The sequence below is a fragment of the Alexandromys fortis genome, unplaced genomic scaffold (genome assembly GCF_014885135.2).
Source record: "Alexandromys fortis isolate MF-2015 unplaced genomic scaffold, M_Fortis_MF-2015_v1.1 scaffold_24, whole genome shotgun sequence".
Classification (NCBI taxonomy): Eukaryota; Metazoa; Chordata; class Mammalia; order Rodentia; family Cricetidae; genus Alexandromys; species Alexandromys fortis.
In genome coordinates, this window is record NW_026067906.1 from 1,039,598 (window position 1) to 1,059,319 (window position 19,722).

A 19,722-nucleotide genomic window follows, 5' to 3' on the forward strand; every position below is an offset into this window, starting at 1 on the left:
ATGCAAAGGGCTCTTTAAAGAGATCCTAGTCCATCCTTGTCCTGGAAACTGAGTATCTTGGCTCTTTGATGCTCTAGATTCTCATCCCATCTAATATTCCAGCTTAATTTTCTTTCTTTCCTAAAAAATGGCTCCCACTGGATATTCTGCTCATCATGTTTCCTTATGGTTCATGGGTAACACACACACACACACACACACACTTACTAAATAGTCTCTATTTGTTTTTGATTGATCCTTGAAATAATGTGTGATTTTAAGACAATAAAGTGTTGCAAGTAGATCATTCGCTACCTACAATACAGTAAGAACCCTTACATACTGGTGTGGGGAACATGAATATTTTCTAGAACAATAGCCCAACTAATAAAAAGTCTTTGCTAGTGGTAACTTTAAATAAGTTTATTGGAGTTGAACACCCTACTCAGGAAAATATCATTATGTGTTTCTTTTTCTTTCTTTTATTGATTTTATTGAGCTCTACATTTTTCTCTGCCCCCCCTCCTTGCCTCTCCCCTCCCCTTCAATCTTCTCCAATGGTGCCCATGCTCCCAATTTACTCAGGAGACCTTGTCTTTTTCTATTTCCCATGTAGATTAGATTGATGTATGTCTCTCTTAGGGTTCTCATTGTTGTCTAGATTCTCTGGGACTGTGATTTGTAGGCTGGTTTTCTTTGCTTTATTTTTAAAAACCACTTATGAGTGAGTACATATGATAATTGTCTTTCTGGGTCTGGGTTACCTCACTCAATATGATATCTTATAGCTCTATCCATTTGCTTGCAAATTTCAAGATGTCATTATTTTCTTCCTGCTGTGTAGTGCTCCATTGTGTAAATGTTTCACATTTTCCTTATCCATTCTTTGCTTGAGGGGCATTTAGGTTGTTTCCAGGTTCTGGTTATGATAAATAATGCTGCTATGAACATAGTTGGCCAAGATCAAAAACACTTATGACAATTTATGCTGGAGAGGTTGTGGGGTAAAGGGAACACTTCTGCATTGCTGGTGGGAATGCAAGCTGGTACAGGCCCTTTGGATATCAGTATGGTTATTTCTCAGAAAATTAGGAAACAACCTTCCTCAAGACCCAGCAATACCACTTTTGGGTATATATCCAAAAACTGCTCAATAGTGTCACAAGGACATGTGCTTAACTATGTTCAGAGCAGCATTGTGTGTTTCTTACCTTTTCAAAGCAGATGTATACATAGGTGGACGGTAACTAGGGACTAGTTATTTAGGGCCATCACACTGAAAAGATGTTTGGGTGTTCATATGAAGAATATTTTATAAGCTAAGATGGTCTTTTTAGAACACTTGAGGGATGTAAGCAAGATGGAGTAACCTTGGTGAAAACCCACCAACATATAACCTAACTCTTCAGAGTCCTTTTCCACTAAGAGCATAAGGGTCTGCTCATGGAAGGAGATAATTGAGAGGCCACTTTCTCATAACTTAAATGATACAATCTTCAAGTGGTGTTGTCTTGGTTTTAGGGCTGAATGTTATAGTTAAATTCTAGCACAATAAAGCTGGGGAATAGAAACAAGTAAGAAAGGACAGACTCTCCCAGCAAAGCCTCAAGAGTTAGCTAGCATAAGATATCAAGATAGAATGTAGAAGACTAGATTAGCTTAGTTCTTTCTTGCTTACCAGAATCAAAACTTAGAATTGGAAAAGAAGGAAGTTATTGACTTAGGCATATGCCCTTAAAACATAGAATTTAATGACCTCGCAAAGAATCCCGAAAGTCAAGAAAATCTGGTGTTAGGGTGGTTCCAGAAACCTGCAGACAGTAGTGTGAAAGTTGATAGTTGCATCAAGAGTAAAGGCTCAGGGAAGGAAGTAGGCATGTTGGGATGCATGCATGACATAATGTGTGGGAGCCACCAGGAGCGATACTTCATGAAGGCCACAGAGGATACATAATTCGGGGGAGGCCAGGAACAGTGTTTTGGCAAGGCAACCACCAGAAAGACTAATTTTTCAATTTTGACCTTTTCTCAAAGGTGAGCAATAGGAGCGCCATGTAAATTGAGATGTTAATAGTTAGGGATGTTGGAAATCTGAAATATTGATTTAGTCTAACTAATTTTAGTTTAACTGAAATTTAGTTTAAATGGCACACATAACTGTTGGAAATCGGTTGGCCCCAGTGACGGTAAGTGACCATATCACTGGAGGGACAACGAAGAAGGTTATGCCCAGAGAAATCTGACCAAAGAACAGAAATTGCTTGCATATGCACAGAATCCTCACATCCACATGCTTTCCCACTGAGTATGGTAGATGTGCTGCCCCTTGCCATTTGTCATCGTACAGCTCAAAGAGATGAGAGCTTCTGGGAAACTGAGCAGTACATCTCTGTTGTATTACACTTAAGCTGATGAAAGATGACCGAGAAATAAGTAGCTAGAAGAGTCAAAGTTTTGGAGACATATGGGTTCAAAGAGGTATAAAACCTAAAATAAATCAGGGACTTTGCCTTTCTGTTAAGATTTGTGGTACCATATGAAACAAATATACAGCAATCTTTTAAAAGTGGAAGACAAATCTTCTCATCTTTCAAACCTACAATTAAAAAAAAAAACAACTTCCCTGGCTGTTTCAAGGTCGGTAGGAATGCTTTTTCCACACTAAGAATAATGCCTATGAATAACAGCGATGCCTGGCATGCCAAGGTATCCCTAAAGGTGCAATAGTGGCACTTATGTCTTGGCAGGAACCAACAGCTGCTTAATTGGACTTGAGACTCATTCTGCAGAAGGTAAATCATCCCTAATCAACCGCACTTGGCTAGTGAGGCCATAGATTTTAACAGAGAGCCTACTACTGCCTCTTTGCTAAACCAGACTAATTGCTAATTGCATCCCCATTGTTTATCCTTATACTCACAGATAAGTGTAGATCCTGATCCTCACAAAAGAAGCTTCGTTGTTCAGCAGAAGGAGACCATTAAGAAAATCACAGCGAACAGAAATGAAAATAAATAAAAATACATACACACATAAATAAATGACCATGAGGTACCAGGACAAAGTGATAAATCCACAATGCAATTCTTGAACTTAAGGTTCTGGGCACATTGTAGAACAGGTGGCAGAAAGATTGCAAGAGCCAGAGGAACAGAAAGTCGGCTGTGAGGTTGTGCATTCTAGCTATGACAGGAAAACTACACCCATGCAATCTCAACAATATGGCTGCCTAAACAGGACCTGTATAATCCCGACACCAGCTGAGGTCCTAAAGTGGATGGGGTCGTCTCACATCTAGATGAAGGGCTACAAGCAATCAACAACTACTAAAAAAGAAGAATTAATCTTTCTGGTGATGAGACCCCCCTCATTGGTTACCCAATATCAAGTGGTCTTTTCAAAAAACATATACCTGCAGGTAACAGTAAAGAGCTTCAGCAGGCTTATTTATATGTTTAAGTAACAATAATGATTTATAAAAAGGGAGCCATGAATTTGGGAGGGAGTAGGAGGGCAATAAGGAGGCAATATGTCTGATTAGAAGGACGAAGAAGGAGGGCTAAATGGTACTTTAGATTATTAAAAAAAGAAGAGTGTCTAATCTATATCACATGTCACTCAAAAGGAAGCTAGGTTTAAGCAAAGCTTGGAGAAAAGGAGACTTTGAAGCATCATAGGAAATTTAAATAGCCCTAGTGTTTGTGTTTGGAGTGTATGACCCAGCAGCCCTCATATCATTGAAGATATTGATTGTGTAAAAGGTGTAATTGGAATTATATATAAAATATTGTATGGCGCAGTCACAGCTTTGACTTCTGGGTTTCTGGATGTGGATCAATCGTCCTGCTGCCGAGAATTATAAACCTTCTCCTGAGTGAAATCAGAGAGAGAAAGTTTGCCTGTAGTGATATAGACCCTCACTAAGAACATAGAGAGCGACTGTAGCCCACACAAGTTCATAGCCACCCGTTCTTTTCTGTTGCAGCTGATCAGGCCTCAGCAGTATAAGCCGTTTGTATTTTATAGTGTTTGTTACTACACTCATTTGACTAATATGTTAACCATTATTGAAGATGAAACGTGTTATTATGTTTTCAGGCACTCTCATTTTTAAACTCTTTTGATGATAGCTATTTTAAATACATAAATATCCTAATGAAAAGCTTTTGAGATCATCAAATTTATATGTGACCATCACTATTTTATTTTATTTTCACTTTATTTTTTCTTTGCCTTTACTTACTATTTTAGCCTCAGAAATAAACAAATAAGCCAAAATACAAAAAAAACTCAAAAATCTAAAGAATATTTCTTCTCCTCTCCTTAATTTTTCTCCCTTCCTTTCATTTACCTTTTTTCTCATTTTTCTTTCTGTTTTCTTTGGTACTATCAGTCACATCTAGAGCCCTGAACATACCAAGGAAACTCTCTACCACTGGGCAACATACTCAGTCTTCCACTTACCTTTTATTTTGAAATAGAATTTCACTGCATTTCCAGGCTGGCACTCAGAAGTCACTCTGTTGCCTAGGCATGTCTTGAACCCATGATCCTCCTGCCTCAGCCTTCTAAGTAGCTCCGACTCTTGCCTGTGCCCCCAGACAAAAGACCAACTCATCTTCTCTCTATAGAATAACATAGAATTTTAATTGTAAAGATTATGAAATGGCATTAAATGTAATGGGGTCACTGGGGTTTCACATATTTAGTCGGGACTCTATAATATTTTGACATAGTTCTATACAACAAAAAGGTTATTTGGTGGCCTTTTTTCCTTTTGGTTTTTCAAGACAGGGTTTTACTGTAGCTTTGGGGATTTCCTTGGAACTTGCTCTGTAGACCAAGCTGGCCTCGAACTCACAGAGATTCTCATCTCTGCCTCCCCAGTACTGGGGTTAAACATGTGAGCCACTACCACTTGGCTATCTGATGAATTTTTAAAAATATTTTTCTTTAAACAGATGGAATTTATATTATGATCTTTTTAGACTGAGACATATTTTATAAAGAATGTGTTAGGGCATTTGTATATTTAAAACATAGTATCAGTATAAACAGTACTAAAATACATAATAAGAATTCTTGGAAACATAGTAACACATTTCAAATATTATTTTTACTGCCTCGGGAAATTCCATTCATTGTATATCTTTTCAAAATCTATTTGAATGAAAGTACTCATTTAAAAAAAATGTCACGATACACCAGTACATACTTTCTTAGCTATGTTTTAAAATGCTGAAATATAAGGTCAATTGCTTATGATTTGTAGGTGACAAGGACAATAATTCAAGTGATAACTAACAAATGTGTCCTTAGAGAATAGACCATTAAACAGTAGATAATAGATAGAATGAGACTTTATAGGCTATTTCAAGCCATTTCCCAATCATATATAGACCCAATCATCTCAAAAACTACTTAGTATTTACATATGGCATTTAACTTGATAACTATGTTATTTCCTCAGTCATAAACCAAGAAAAACCAACATAGAATAGTCCTGAGAAATCTGGGCACCTTTGTCTTCAACAAGTAGACTTCTACTAGAGTAGGTTTTTCACTTGCTTTTTCCAAACCAAAATGTTTTCATCCTCCCTACACACACACACACACACACACACACACACACACACCTCTTGATTTAGTCTTTGGTCAGAATTAATATGTCTACACACTACTTAGAAAGCAGACTGAGACATGAACAAGAAGGAATGTAGGCTTAATCCTCCCAGTGCACTTGGAATTAGAGCCAAAGCCTCTCCCATCTGTCTGCAGTTCAGCTCCCGCGAATTTCCCACGGCCCCTGCTTCTAGAGAGCTCGGTTTAATTACCACTTCCTTTCTGTTCATCTCCACAGAGTCCTTTGCTTTCAGGGAAGGACTAAGACGCCCAAATTCTTAGAACTTCCCTGGCTTTAAAAGCAAACTCTACAGTGGCCCCCAGAAGCCACTTAGGCGTGGGTAATACAGAAGAGTTTGCCACGCTAACAAGCCCATTCATACCTAATTCCATTCTTCATATTATCCAACTCCCATTTAATAGTAGAGTCTTCAAAATTAAGAAGGAAATTAAACAAATGAAGACATAAAAAGAAGAAAATTATAGTGAAGACCATAGAGACGCCAGAAATAAGAGGAAGGAAGCGAGGTGGGTCATCCAAGCTGTTAGCAATCAGTAAAACACTTGCACAACTACCTCTTCCCAACCCCTCATTCTCCTTGTCTCTCCTTAGGCCTGTATTGTTTTGAACAGTTTCTTCTCTGCCTCCTCCCCCATCCCTTTCTGGGCCTAAAAGTTGAGAATGCTGTCCTAAAGCCAGAGTGTAGACTAGGTACAGTGTATCTTTGTTCTCACGAACTCCGCAAGAAAGTAGCAGCCATGATAGGTTTAGAATGGCTGAGAAATGACTCAGTATATGCAAAAACAAACAAACAAATGAAAACCGCAGAGCTGAATAATAGCACTGCTGTTCTTACTGTGTTCCTACTGGCCATCCAGGACCACAGTCTTTAGGAGACTCAGACAGCCCATGGCAAGTACTGACGGACTGATTTGGGTACCCCAGCGCTGTGTAGCATGGTTTGAATGAATAACTTTAAATAAACTCTTGGAGAAGAACCTGGTCCTAAGCATTAGCCTGACTGTAGGTTACATAAAATTAGACTGCATTTGTCGTTTGCATGCTCAGTTGCTAGAGCTGATTGTATCTGAGAGCAAGAATCTGGCAGAAACCTTTTGTTCATACATTTTTAATTTATGGATTAGAAAGTTTGGAATAACATTCAAAGTCGCAGATGCTTATCTGAACTAAACCCAAAATATTTTGAGGTTTCTTATCAGCTATAACCATCCGAGAACTTGCTGCAAAAGAAAAACCTTTGCCCAGAAAACAAACCCAAGATTTATGTTGAATATCTACCTTGAGGGGGGAAAAAAACTCTACTTCTCGGTTTACAAAGTCTAACATATGGATATACAGACCCAGGAATCGTTTTTGTCTTCATGGAAACTGGGTTTAAAATAATTAAAGGCCCTACAGAGAGGTATCACCAATGAATTCAGGCTGTTACACGCTGTAGCACTGTAAACAGAAAACACACAGCTTTGAAATAAAAAAAGTTGCGCTGTGGCACTTGGATGGTTCTTGTTAGACAAGAATAAAGCTGCTCTAGTTGCTTTGAAGATGGCTTGATAATTCTAGGGGTAGGAATAAGCAAGTGATTTGCATACAGCCCCATGCTAGCATGCAAGGGAAATCGATATAGCATTACATCAAGGGCTTAAATGCATGTAAGACCAGGTCACTAAACTAAGGACATTTTGCCAAGAAATTCAGGGACAACCACAGAAGGACTCCACAGAACAGACCTGGACAGACTCTGAAAATGGAGCAAGTGGTTATGGGTGTGTGGGTAGGAACACTAGCAAACCGCATCTCTAATAGCATATGGTCCCACGCAGTCACGGACTGAGCTTTCCACGTGGTGTAATAATTAGAGCAATCGCAGGTTTCAGAGAGAGCAAAAACACACTTGAACTTTAGATGCAGGTATGTCGGCTGCAGATGGCATGACTGGAGGTGAGGGACATAAAACATTAAAAAAATAAAGACAGAAAGACCAAGTGGGCGAGCAAGGTGCCCCTTCTTAATTTGATAAGGACATTCAAGGAGAACTAAGCAAAAACTGAATGCTAAGAAACTGTGTCTTGTCTTATCTACTTTTCTATTAAACCAAGGTTGGAGGGCGTAGTTTAATCAATACTTTAATGTTTAATTTAAATTGTTATTCAAAGGCTTCATCAAAACTATCCCATGTGTTGAGTTAGTTGATGAATGTTTTACTCTTCGAGATGGCTTTCAATATGTTATTTTAATTCCCAGTTAACCTGTTAAAACCAAAAGCTTCTGAACCCATGTTCCACCGTCCCTCATGATCTACTATATTTTTGTTACAAATTTTTCTTGTTTTATAGTGGCTGAATGTGTTCCTCCTGCTTTGAATTCCTTTTCCTATTCATGATCTGATTTTTCGATCTTAAGTATCTTCTGTCAACAAAGGTCTACCCTATGTCTGCCCCAGTAAGATTGTTCGCAATTTTGTTTCAGCCTTGGACATTGGGTCCATTACCAGTAGGCAAACACGATTAGGTGCTGCATAAAACTGAGTCTGTTTGCTCCAGGGCCCTGTGATATATTAGTCTGCCTCCTTGGATGTTAGTCCTCTCAAAAGCAATTGATGTGGGAGTGTCATATCAATCTGTTGGTTTCATTGGCTGAGCAATAAAGAAACTGCTTGGCCCTGATAGGTTAAAGCATTGGTGGGAGGAGCAAACAGAATAGGATGCTGGGCGGAAGAGGAAGTGAGGTCAGACTCTGCTCTGCTCCTGGACAGACCCGACAGCTCTGCTCTCTGGAGCAGAGACGCCATGCTTGCCATGCTCCGCTCTCCCGATAGCTCTGCTCTCTGAGGCAGACACATGAAGCTCAGACCCACGATGGACGGAGGCTAGAATCTTCCTGGTAAGCGCACCTTGGGGTGCTTATACACATCATTAGAAATGGGCTAGTCCAGGTGCGAGAATTGGCCTGTAAGGGCTAGAGTTCATGGGCCAAGCAGTTCTTTAAATGAATACAGTTTGTGTGTTATTTCGGGCATAAGCTAGCCAAGCGGCCGGGGTGTTGGGGACGCAGCCCCGCCCCTCTTATTTCAACAAGCAATGTCACTTTCTTATGCTTTTCTGTATTTTCACCTCCAAGTGTAGAACTTGGCACATAGTTTTGACTCTTTCTTTAGGGCTATTACAACCACTTCAGTGGCATAGCGAATGGTGATGTCACCTGAGACCTGCTTAGCAACATTAGGTAAAGTATTATTTTAAAATCTTAGTATTAACTCATGCTATAAGTTATAAGTGAGGTTCTGTCTGGGATTCTTCCACACGCATTCAGAGTACATGAGTCCTAAGGTCATATCCTTCCATACGTCTATTCTCAGGTTCCCCTCCCCTTAGCACCTTTTCTAGACGCCACGTTTGCACTTTCAAACTGACTTCATTTTTTTTTTGCTTTTCATTTGTTTATTTGTTTTTCTCTGTTAAATGAGAATAGATAATTCTTCTACTCCTGTGTCTTTTTCTCTGGGTCTGGCTTGTTTTGCTTAACACTATGTCCCCCAGCCTCACCCATTCTGCTTCAAGTGCAAGGAGTTTATCACTCTTCATGGATGAACAGCGTTCCTTTTGTGCATACATGCTATATTTTCTTTATTCCTTCATCGACTGATGAACACCTAGGCTGTTCTCATGACATAAATACTGTAAGTAGTGGGTACAATTATGGACATACACATAGCCTGACAAAAATGCCACATGTAATAGGTACAAATACAGGCGTATACATATCCTTTTGTATACTGACTTTGTTTTAATATGTAAACCCAGGATTGGAAGAACTGAATTATAAGGTACTTCTACTTCTGGATATGAAACCTTATACTGTCTTCCATAGTGGCTGTGTTCATTTATATAACTGACTTCAATATATTATGCTTCCCTTTTCCCATATCCTCACAGCACTTGTCTTGTTATTTTCTAACTGGGGTTAAGATTGTAGTATAACTTATGGTTTTGGTTTTATTTTCCTTGTAACTGATGTCATTAAAATTTTTAGCAGACATTTTCATTTCTTCCTTTGAGAAGTGTCTACTCAACCATCCACTTTTTGTTTAGTTTACAACTGTAAGAAACATATATCTTTATTCATGATTACAAGAGTCCAAATTAAAGAGAAAAGGAACTACTGACCTTCTTCACAGAACTGAAAAAAATAACTGTAAAATATAAAAACACAAAAGACCTGAATAGCAAAATCAAAACAAAACAAAAAAAGCAAAACAACACCAACAAAAACTTGAGAAGAATGAAAAAAGCTGAAAGCCATCATAATTTATGATTTAAGACACACGACAGAGCCCTAGCAACCAAAACAGCTGAGTTGCATAAAAACAGATGCAACGACCAGTGAAAAACAGAAGCCAGGAAGAAATCCACAACCTACAGCCAACTGACTCAACAAAGGTGTCGTAACCTCGTAGGAAAAAGGACAGACTTCACAAACGATATTGGGAAACAGGATGTCCAGATGCTAAAGAGTGAACTTCGACACTCTTCCCCACCCTGTATTCAATCATCCCCAGCTGATCAAAGACCTCAATATACGAGATAAAACTGAAATTATTGAAGGAAAACATGGGGGAGGGGGCAGTTCAGGATATCCTGGCTAGGATCTCAGCCTTGGAAACAAAAGCAAAGTTTGACAAATGGGTTATATGAATATAAAAAGCTCCACACAGCAAGGAAACCAACAGTAGCGTAGAAAAGGAGCAGGAGAAAGAACTGATAAGGGATGGGGTGTAGATCAGACGTACAATGCTTCCTTAACACGAACAAGGCTCTGACTTCACTCAGCACTGCACACACCCAAAATACAAAATCAAATAGTCTTATGTCACCTCAAAGTCTTTGGCCTTAAGAATCACAGAGTAAGTTGAGTACTTCTTTTCTCCTGGTCATCTTATTCCCATTCCAGGTGCCGATAGTCACTTTCCTACGAAAGAAATCTCTGATTCAGGATCTACACAATTCTAATGGGCTTGCATAGAATAAATTCAAGCTTTGCGGTAACAAATCTTCAAGGTGTCTGTTTTCTATGGGGACCTGATGAAGTATGTTTTTACACATATTTAGGACTACCCGGTGCATCAGGAATATGCCTTGGATGTTTTATTATTTCCGCACACTGTAGTTGGGATGGTACAAATTCGGGTGAGTAGCGAGAATGAAAGTACATTGGCAGTGATAGCACTCCAGTAGGAGATCAAAATGAGGACCATTTTGGGAAATCAGGGATGTTCATTCACCCTGAGCTATGGAACATCAATCTGGTCCTCAGGCAGGCTGTATTCCTTTGTTTCCTTGCTGAGAGTTCCAGTTGGTGGTTTCCTAGGGGTCCTGCATTGTTGGTTGTTAGATTCCCTTTGTTCTTAAGGATCTAGAGAATTCATAAACAACACTTCCTGGTATGTTTATGATACTTCCTAGGAATCTTGATTTCTGACGCTACACACACACACACACACACACACACACAAACACACAAAAACACACACACACACAAAGAGAGAGAGAGAGAGAGAGAGAGAGAGAGAGAGAGAGAGAGAGAGAGAGTGAGTTTTATACTTCTTGCTGTGCTTCCAGAGTTCCTGGATTACACTATCTGTAAACTTGTTACTGCAATCTTGTTAATATCATCTCCAAAATTAAATGATTAATGAGCTCTGTTACTTGTGGAATGACTAGGCTTTGGATCTTCATGATCAAACCCCTCCATACAGCGCCTAGCTGTGGAATCTGGTGTTTTTGTCACCTGACTTCTGCCACGTAGTTTCTTAGCTGTGCTTCTTTCTCCACGGACCCTAAAATTAGCCAAGTCTTAAAATCTTCACTCCTGACTTCCTTTGAAATTCCACGTCATTGTTCTTACCAGAGGTGGAGGTTCTGTTTCCCCGAGTGAACAAAACCGCGGGTGACAGAGGTAGCCCGACAGGAGGGGAACAGTGTGATAGATTTGCCCAGGGAAGTATCTCAGCTGTCAATTTCGTTTTGGCAAAGGAGACAGAGCCTTGACGGTCTGTGCCAAATCTCTCAACTTTCAGTTTATAAACTCTTTAAAATGTTTGTGAAAGGAAGATGGAACAATGACAAAGCCCAGGCTGCTCTGAGGAACAGCATAATGTGAGAACGACTGACTTCAGAAATGCCAAGTGGCAAATACTTGTTTCAGCCCCAACTTAAGATCCTATTGCCGATTAAGTAATGTCGGAAAATGTTAAGTATTTCCTCTCGCATTACTTATGCAAGACATTATTTTTTTTTTAAATTAATTCTTTTTAGCCAACCTACTTTAAATACCAATACCTACTCCACACTGTTCTCAAAGATTCCTCTCGCCCTCCCAAAATAGCCTGACAGATTGGGAGATTCTTAAAGCTTTCTGGAGACAGGAAAAGGTTGTCATCTCCCAGCTGACAGGGTCACATCTGATTTTCCTCACCGTCTAAGAGCCCCCTCGAGGTCTGGCAGCTCTCATGTGTTTGTGTAGCATTGTGTGGTAGGAAGCCTTGGCAGGGCTAGGAACCTGGGAATGGTATTGTGGGCCTGTATCCAGTTTTCAGTGTTCAGGGCTCATGGGACTTAATGTTAAACTCTGGAGTCAAAGTAGCTCGCCTGCATTCACTCAAGGGGCCCCCATTCTGGTTCATCTTCGCTGGGACTCACAGCCAGTGAGACTCTAGGGCAGTGGTTCTCAACCTACCTAACGAGTGACCCTTTCATACATGTTATGGTGACCCCCAACCGTAAAATTGCTTTGTTGCTACTTCATAACTGTAATTTTGCTACTGTTGTGAATCATACAGGTTGCGACCCACACATTGAGAACCACTGAAGAATATCGACCTTTGACTCTCGTTAGCCAATTTGTTTTCTCTTAATGATTGCTAGAGGTCTAAAAACCAGTGCCAGAAATGAACGTCACCTTCTCTTACCCTTCCATCTTCCTGTCTGGAGGAACGAACTTGTCGCGCACAGCCTAGGACTTCCCGAAGTACGGGTGAATGGGGGAGGGAAAGAGGAAGAAGTGAAAGATATCTTTAAGCATGTATTTTTATGGATGTGATCAAGGATGACTTCGTTGGAGTGACAGCCATCAAGGAAAAAAAGCTCTGGTTCCTTGTAAAGAGCCATTGTGTACCTCTAGGAGGGGGAGGAAGGCAGCTTCCTGCAGGCTTTTGATTCTGGCTCCCGACCTTCAGCAGTGTGGGCAGAACAGCTGCTTGCATTCTGGGCTCTTCCTTCAGGACACACCTAAAGCTGGCACTGGGGCAGCTGCAAGGCCTGGGCAAGCAATCAACATGACAGACGCATAAAATATAGCAGAGTACGTGTGATGGCCCAGCCCACTTCCACGGCAACCACCGCTTGCTATTTTTTTTTTTTTTAAATCCACCGTGCTCTCTCAATAAGTATAACTCCATGCTGAATGATCAATTCCTCACACTGAAGTTAGGTCACAGGATAAAGCAGCATTCATAAAACTCAAAATGGTACTGAGGGGAAAAGAGTTAGCTTTTAAGATATTGCATGCTAAAAACTACACGTGCACACGTGTGCGCGCGCACAGTCTCCTGGGAGTTTAATTGTTTAGAAATAGAACTAATGAGTGGATTTTATTCTTTAGCTGTCTTTTATTTCCTTACATTTGTTTACAAAGCATTATAATTGAGTCTAATAGGGGACAGAAAGGCACAGTCCCCTTCCAGTTTTGTGTATTTGCTAGATGAAAATGACATCCCACCCTTAGCACCACCATTCTGAATTAATGTTTAATGGGGGAAAATCTATTATTGGCTCACAGATGTGCTTTGAAGTAATACTTTACAATTTCAATATTTCATGATTTTTCTCAACCAGGAAGTGCTTGCGTATTGGTCCTTTATCACGCCCAATTAGACTATAAACGTTTGTTCCTCTTTTACCAGAGAAGCTTGGTTTTCTTAGATGCCACACCAGGAGTCAAATTTATTAAGTTTCATTTATGTATCATTTGTATCATTATATCACGAAATCGGCACTCAAGAGGAAAACAGTGCGCCGAACACTTTGTTCTCTTGGCGGTAAATATGCAAATCATGTATTATCTGAATTCTGTGGCCAAGCATGTTCTGGACTGGGTACATTATCAGGTTTCACGCATAAAAACGTTGGAAAGTATAAGGCTTCCTCACCACCTCTTAATCACCACTCTTACAGGAAATCTAGATGAAAATCACGACGCGGTTTAGGAAAGCATATGTTTTAAGTCACGTTTCCAAGTTACTGTAGCAACGTTTGTCCTTCACCGCACTAAGTTCCCTGAGTAGTAACTCGTGTTGCTTTGGAACGCTTTGTCCCATGGTGTTGATCAAGAGTCGTGCTTGAGGGTTTCAAACAGCGACACCCCACTACCTTTTAGTCCTGCCTAATAGGTACCCACCAAGTCCCTTTTCTTTCTGCATTTAAAATGACAGAGGGACGCCCGCGCGGATGGGCTTCGTCGGTTGTGCAACAGCGCCGCCTAGAGGCCCCGATGCCTTGAGGGCGGCCAACACCGAGAGCTGCCTCCAATCAAGTCCGCCTTTGTTTTGCTTTTGGGGAGCTATCAGTGCCTGATCGAGAACTGCTGCCTTGGAGAACGTGGGGTGTGTTTGATAACCATAATCTAAAGGCCAAAGTTCTCGGATCTTCACTTCCCACCTTCTACAGCTCATGGGTCTTTGTTTTGTTTTGTTTTGTTTTGTTTTGTTTTTTCTTTTGAACACTTAATGAGAGGAGGCTTTTTTTTTTTTTTTCTTAGTCAACAAATCATAGCAACAAAGTTACTCGTTGGTCACAAGCCTTTGGTGGCTTTTTGTTTGAGAGGATAAAATCCCTGAAAAGTAAGTAAAATTTAGTTCCCGAAAAAAAGGAAAAAGACTCGTGTTTGTAGCACGGACACCCGCAGGATTCATCCGTGGAAGCTGAGAGCTCACTCCATTTCTTTTGTGGATTTCCCTGCTCCCCCGCTACCCCACCCCCCGCTTTGTTCCGCTTCAAACCTTTCAGAGGGCTGAAATGCATTATTACCTTGTTAAATCTCAACCCAAATCATTTCTACAGCCCGGAGCTGTTTTGACGTGGGTTGAGCATCTCATACACACAAAAGAATTGCTTTTGTTCCCAGAAGCTCTCATTGGCTGAACGTCCCATGCTTTAGGCCAACCAGAAGCGAGTTGTCAGGCTTGGCAGGCTATTTTTAACCCGACACACAAAAACCCTGGGTCTTGGAGGCAGTCCGCTGTGGAATGAAAGTCCCCATAGTAAAAGAGAACAGCTGAATGTATTTTGGATGTCACGGCGTGTTTGACATTTTCTCTTTAATTCCGTATACACTGTTACATTACCATGTGTTTTTTGTAAACAACTAACTCAGAAACTGCCTGCATCTCCCTGCTAGGAATTACCCTTTCAGTAAAGAAAGGAAAGCCTAAAAAAAAAAAAAATACTATATTCTCGCTTCATCCAAAAGCACAGCGTGTGGAGGTATTACACACACACACACACACACACACACACACACACACACACACCTACCAGTTGCAGTGGGAATGCGAAGGGTTTTTGTAGATTTTCATCTGGGCTTGCTGGAAAATATTCATCAGTTACTCATGTGAGTGACAATCATAGCCATCTTTCCTGTTGCTCTTTAAGTATGTATATAATCACTCCAACATGTACACACATGTGTGTGGCAACTAAAATTATAAATATTCAGCATGTTTTTTTTTTTTTTTTTTTGCATCAGATAAAGCATTGCTTGCAGGATGCCCCCTTATTCAACCTTTTGTTCAGCAGGGAAAGGTAGGTGTTTTTACCTCCCCAAATACAGTCTTAGCGACAGGACATTAAAACACATAATTTGCGAATTATCCAAAATGTCCAGGAAATGGAAATTGCCAAATGGGAAAATGCCAGGCTGTAAACTTTGATTTTCCCCTCAGCCATCAATTCAATGGGCCAAAAAGGAGAGAAAGCTAAGTTGAACTCAAAATGTATAACACAAAGCCATTTTATTGACAGAAACAGAAACTGTTTCCTGCAAAGGAAGTGGGGTGGGGGCCCAGATCTAAATAAAGACAGTGAAAATCATATCTAGTTCTTAAAAGGAATTTTAAGTTGTGGATTTGACCAGTATTTACCCAAGCTTGAGGATATGACTTCATTTGTTGTTCTTCGTTGATCTCCAGAAAAAGTCCTTCTACTTTTTGTTGCCAACCGTGGACGCGTTGTTTGAGCATGGTGACAGTTAATTGTGGAAATCACGAAAAGGCTTCTGGGACAAACGGCTCCGATCCTGCCCAAAGATTCAGCAGTGGTTTGCAGAGAAAGGCTTCCATAACAACCGTGGCCAAGAATAATGAAGATAGTATACACAGTTCTACCAGAACTAGGGGATCACAGCCAGACTGAGGCTAGATATGTCCCTTCCTTAAGGAATGAAGATTTCACTCCTGGGGAGAAATGTCTCCTGCGTGAATGAAGGTGAATTTGAACAGTTCAGTAGGAAAAGTAGTAACTCTTCACAACAATTTGAGGCACACTAGGACAGCTTTTGCAAATCTACGCAACAGCTCCCAGGAGCTGTGCTAGGTTTAGGTAGAAGGCCAGCAGTTAACAATTTAGTTTAATCTTCAATCTTACTAAATTCAAATGTGATAAACTGAGCCTCAGCAAGACTCGTGTCTGTCGGCTGTGTCCTAGTATTTTAAACTCCCTTAGACGTTAACCGTTGAAATTTTTTTATGCCAGACCCTTATTTTATTTTCTCACTCACTTCCTTGTGCTGGGTTTCTCTTCCTGGCTTAATCATTTGGGCAGTTCCTTGGTTTTTATACTTGTCTGGTTTAAAAGTAAATATACAACAACAATAACAATTTTAAAAAACTGTTTCCATCTCTCTGTATTTGCTTGCATCTAAACTCCTTAGAGGCAGAAACAAATTGAATAAAATGGGTATGTCATTCTTTTAAAATGTTTAACCCCTCCCACTCAGTATTTGGTGAGTCTTCAACCTGCATGGTGTACACTTTGTTTTCCGTGGAAACCCTTTTGGAAGAAGAAACATGTGAAGATCACTGGAGTGTTCCCAGGCCTGTACACAACAGATAAGAAATGGAGTTATCATTAACCAAAAAATGTAGAACCATATGTCTACAAGATACCTTGCACTGTGTAATCACGTTTGCAACGATCACAGGCTGACTGATAACTGATAGAATGTTAGTTGAGAAATGGTTGTCAATTCTTGACTTTTAGCCCTCACACCAATGAGTTTGGAGAACCAATAAGCCAGGGCAAATAATAACAAACCCAACGATAGTTCTATCATGACAAAGTAGGTAGTTGCTTAGAATTGACGGTTGGGTAAAACGGTGAAGGAAGTATGTCTGTCATGACCCCTGGTGTCTTCTTCAGCTTGCTTCTCTCTTCCCAGGAGCCATGCTTCTCATCCTCTCTCAGTGTTTTCTTCCTGGAAGATGTCTTCCTTTTCCCCTGAGCTACAGCCTTCACTCCTCCTTCTCTCCTCACCCATCTTCTCAGCTTGCAGTTAAGAAAGCCTTGGGATTCTTCTTTCTTTTTCTATTTTGATTGAACTGAAACCCTCGCAGCTTTTTTCTTTATCTGTGTGTGTGTGAGAGAGAGAGAGACAGAGAGAGAGACAGAGAGAGACAGAGAGAGAGACAGAGAGAGAGAGACAGAGAGAGACAGAGAGAGCGCACAAATACACAGAGCCTTTCTTAATATGCCACCGGATACAGTCAGTCACTAATTCCTTGACTATCATGTTTTCAATTTGATTTATTTGTGACCCTCCAGAAGAATCTTCTGTGTGGATTCTGTTGGTTTCCTTGAGCCCATTATGCACAGAGACAATCTGTGCAAATAAAGTTCTCAGCAGAATGGTGTCTCCTCAATAGGCTTCATAACTGTCTGTCACTTTGACCAGTTTTGTCTTGTGAGTAGGTCACTGTGGGACAGTTTATTTTCTTAGAATCATATGAAAATTTGAAAACATAGAAGAATTAGAACCAATGCACAATTTACAATGTTATCAATAGTAAAAGGCAAGTACCATTAAAAAGCAACTAAAGACCTCACATAGGATATCAAAAATCTTGAATTACGTAAGGATAAATTTAAAAAAAAATTGAGTGAGAAGGGAATCATGCAAGTATGATTGGTATTCTAAATTTTACTTTGCAGGCTGCCATGAAACCTGGAAACAAAGACAACAATTTTAAAACAAATCATCTAAATCAAATTATCATCCACAATGAGGTAAACAATTTGGAGAAATGCAATTTTGATTGTGATGAACCATGAAAGATCAAGTAGAGGTCATTACAGTGTTTACAATTAAGAATAAAAAAGAACAGAACAGATAACGTGGCTAATATGGAAACAAAGGAAAAAGGAGAGCTAAAAATAAAGATAGAACTTATAGCTGAAATTTATGCTGCCTTTTTTTCTGGCTTTTACAAACTCTAAATATATTACTTAAATAATAAAATAATTTTATTTAAATTGAATTGTCAGGGATAAAATTTAGTAGAGACCAGAAAATGTCACAATGGGCCTCAGAATAAAAGAATAAAATACATTACATTTCTCAACTTGTAGATATATATGTGCGTGTATGTGTAGGTATGCACATGGAGATCAAAGGAATACTCGAGAGAGTCAGTTTTTCCCTTCAACCATGTGAGGTCAAACTCAGTTCTTTAGGCTTGGCAACAAGTATCTGAACCATCTCGTTGGCCCTAAAAGAATAAGATGTAAATGATTGTTTTGTTCTTAATAAAACACCAAACATTATAACTGTGGCACTTACACCAACAAAAAAAAAATAGAATGGGGATGAATTCAATATGAAAACTAAGGGAAAGTAGCTGAAAAAAAATTTTCACTGTTTGATAAGCATGTGGTTTTAGCAAGTTGTTTGATTGTGTTAATTTGCAAGGCATTCTTATGCACTGAAATCTCCAACCACTAATCATGTCCTAACTATTACAGAGCTGGCTTGTAGTAATTCAAACATTGATTGGGGCTGGATATCAGTTAGACACAGTTATGAATTTTTAAATCCAAATATTGCGTAACCCTTAAGTAATAAGCCCAAATAAATGATTGGACCAACATTATAAAGTCATCCTGAAACTAGTCCTTAGCCAAGAAAGCATCCAGGGGGCTTTGTTGCATCCGACTCTTCCAGCAACGTCTCTCTTCTTTCATGCATCTCGAAAGCCTGTCATATCTAAGCAAAAGTGATCGATTGGTTGCCACCAACAGAATAATCTAGGAAAGCTTTCAACCACCCATTGTCAACATAAGAGTATTAGAAAAAATGCTGTGAAAATTCTTCTAGCAACCGTTTGTGGTTGATGAAATAAAACACACAGTGGGGATAGCCAGTCTTCTGTGAAGTCCATGAAAGTCGAACAACTATAGTTTGTCTTCACGGGATATAGGCCTGGTTTGAAAAGGGCTTTCTAAACCAGTCTATGATGTGGATAGGAGAACGAGTGTCCTTGGAAGACACCGGCTTTGCCGCTTCTTGACTTACTTGAATGTCAACGCTATGCTTCGCCTGATTGCAATAACAAATAAGTGTTGAATATTTTATAAGACTCATTAGACTGCGACCGGGGCCTGCACAGCTATTAAATGAACATAGCAGCAATACTTAGAAAAAGGCAGCTGTACAGATGTCACCAAATCTCACAGTTATTGTGCCTGGGTATGGGCTGACATGAGCTCTGGGGTCAGTGTGGGGAACGGAATTCTGAAGCTCCGTGTTAAATATCTGTCAGTGGCAAACCATAAAGTAAGTTGATAATGGGTGGGACAGCTTGCAAAATGCAGTATTCTGTTGCCAGTTGTTGCGGAGTATTAATCCTTACAGAATAGACAGCACCATTAACCTTCGGGACTAAAATGTTCATCAAACTCAACCATGACTTTCTGCAAATTTTGCTATAAACTTAATTCTTGGCATCAAAATATGAGACCAATGGGGACTGGATGTAAAAGCATTTCCTGAGAGAT